This window comes from Staurois parvus, unplaced genomic scaffold (genome assembly GCF_062004578.1).
Source record: "Staurois parvus isolate SC_StPar_1 unplaced genomic scaffold, SC_StPar_1.0 ptg001418l, whole genome shotgun sequence".
Taxonomy (NCBI): Eukaryota; Metazoa; Chordata; class Amphibia; order Anura; family Ranidae; genus Staurois; species Staurois parvus.
In genome coordinates, this window is record NW_028319214.1 from 2,508,928 (window position 1) to 2,511,655 (window position 2,728).

A 2,728-nucleotide genomic window follows, 5' to 3' on the forward strand; every position below is an offset into this window, starting at 1 on the left:
GCGTGTCACAGGGCACGGGAGTCCATTCAAATAAATGGGCTCTCGTGTCCATGCAAAATGCGGCCCGCAAGGCCGTATAGATGTGAAGTGGGGGTTAGTGGTGTAAGGAGATTTGTAACATTCATGACGTGAGTTGCTGTGACTTGTGATTAAGAAACGTAAAGTATACGGAATCCTGAATGATGTCCCGACAGTGGTTTTCTTGTAAATTGTGGGTATTGCATTTTACTAGATAGAGTAAAATGAAAAAATTGTTTGCTTTTGGATTTCTATGTATATAGCTGTTAATTAAAACCATAATTAAATATGTCCTGATGGGGAAACACTGTCATAAACACATATATCAAGTGTTCTTGTAAGACAACTACAGACCTGCCTGTTCCCTTTGCAGCTTGTTTTACTGTTTGGTGTCAGAATTTAACATGTAAACATTAATACGCACTGAAGACCTAACTGCTGATAATTGTGTAACAAGGGAAATGATAAGCTGGGAGTGTGTGCAACACCTAATTTCCAACTGAGATACTTCTAGCCTACTTTTCATAACCATTTTAATTTCAAAACAAGACTAATCCTGTCGAGAAATAATATGTAAAGGAAATTTAAAAAACATTAACAGCTAACATTGGCATATACACACACATGTATGTGTGTATATATATATATATTTTTGTTTGTTTTATGGAACACTTTACGAATTTGCGTGTCACCCTTGCGCAGGGGCCATACTAATCTTCTCTGTATCGTTCCAATTTTTTAGTATATGTGCTGCCCAAGAAAGCACCTGCACATATATATTGTGATTTTTTTCTTGCATCCCAGAGTAAAGGCGGGAATACACGATTAGAAAATCGACCGATTGGTCATCTGATGACCGAGAGGCGTTCGTTTGTTGGTCAAAATCGTGGCCCACATTAACCAATCTAAAAAAATCATTAGTTGGGCAATACATAGTGTTGACGTCTTCCATACAAGTGGAAGTGATGCGGTGTGCGTGTGACCTTGTAGCCACGTCCTTCCGGCCAGAACAAGCAATATACACAACAATTACCAGCAATGAGTATAATATAGTTTATTACATGACCTATATACATAAATAGTGATACATAAAATATAATATGCAGAATTCTGGTTTCATTATCGCATTAGGCCAATCTACTTTTAACATTTGGATTTTTCGTTTGTGTTTACGAAGATTCCTTGAATTCCTTCCATAAACATCCAAGTCATCTTCTGTTTCCGCTCATGCGTGATAGCGCTTGATAGATTTTTTTTTGTATGACCATCATACCACTGCATAGAAAATCGGTCGTTTGTATATGAAACAACAACATTTTTCACTGTTGTTCAACCGGATTCTTTCGTTCACAATATCATTATCGGTTAAAACATCCTGCTCATCAAAGAAGAAAAAAAATCGGTCGATCAGTGGTTCTGCAAAATGTTTTGTACGATTTTCTTATCGTGTGTACGGGGCATAACAGGTGAAAGGTGACTTTCACTGGTTTCCATGGGTTACTGAGCTTTCAACAATTTGATACTTCCCCTATTGAATAAGCCCCCAAAATAGTTTTAAATTATATTTAAAAAATGTCCCAACTTTACAGGATCATTATTCACATAGAACTATGCTTAAATTGATACTTTAATTTCCAAGCATCTTACCTACTACATTCTAAAATGTAACTTTTGATTTCTTTAAAAAGTTATGATGAAATGTCTTTATATTTTTATTTACGCCATATCTCCACCACAAAAATGTGTTCCCAGTATGGATGGTTGTGAAACATTAAGAATCATAGGCTGTCTTTCGAGTGCGGTCTCTATCTTCTCTTTGTTTTCTTATATTTTGGCACTATTTCTCCGTTTTTAGGTTCTATCAACTATCTTCATTTTTTAATATATTTGACAGCTTCTCTTAACTCCTTAATTATGTCAGCTATCCTATCCCCTTTCCCTCTTTGTATTCTTTTTAAGAACTGGTTCACATATATGTGGCCATTCAGGCCGCGTTTTGCGCAGACACGAGAGCCCATTCATTTAAATGGACTCCCGTGCCCCGTGACACGCAGAGAAGAAGTCCCTGCACTTCTGAAAATACAGCCCGCACGGGAACCTCGGTTCCCAGTACGGTTGCGTTTTCCAGTGTGGGCGTGTGCCATTAGAACTAATGGCACCAGCCCGCGGGTCCGCATTTCTCTGTGCGGGTGGTACGGCTGCACAGATTTTTGTGCGGATCCACAGCGGCACCACCCGCACAGATATGAAGCTAGCCTTAGTCCTCATGCACACTGGATGTTTTTAAAGCGGCTGTTTTTGGCTTTTGATGTTTTTTGACATTTTTTTCTACAGCTAGTAAACCCCCCAGCATGTTATCTTATGTGTCCATGCACACATACACTGTAATCAATGTTTTTTGGCAGGGACGTTTTTTGGCTGGAAAAAAACCCAGGACTAGTGGGTTTGTAGAGGAGTTTTTTAGCTGTAAAAATGCTGAAAAGCGCGGAAAAAAACGGTGCAAATTACCGTTTTTGGGGGTTTTTTTTGGTAAATAAAAAACGCTCAAAAAAAGAAATGTGGAAAAATGCGGGAAAACGCAGCTAAACGCTAATGCCAAAACGTTTAAAAAAACTAATGTTTTTAACGTAACTTTACACAGCTAATGTTACCAGTGTTATCAAAACACCCCGTGTGCATGAGGACTAAAGGATAAGTTCACCTTAAAAAA

The 2,728-nt window shown here is 38.2% G+C and overlaps 1 non-coding gene across 1 annotated transcript; it reads right to left on the bottom strand.

Moving 5' to 3' along the window:
• Positions 1 to 675: 675 nt before the first annotated feature.
• LOC149436130 (U6 spliceosomal RNA) lies at positions 676 to 784 on the bottom strand. The gene has a single exon (XR_016308333.1). It is a non-coding gene; the product is annotated as a U6 spliceosomal RNA (small nuclear RNA).
• Positions 785 to 2,728: the final 1,944 nt, after the last annotated feature.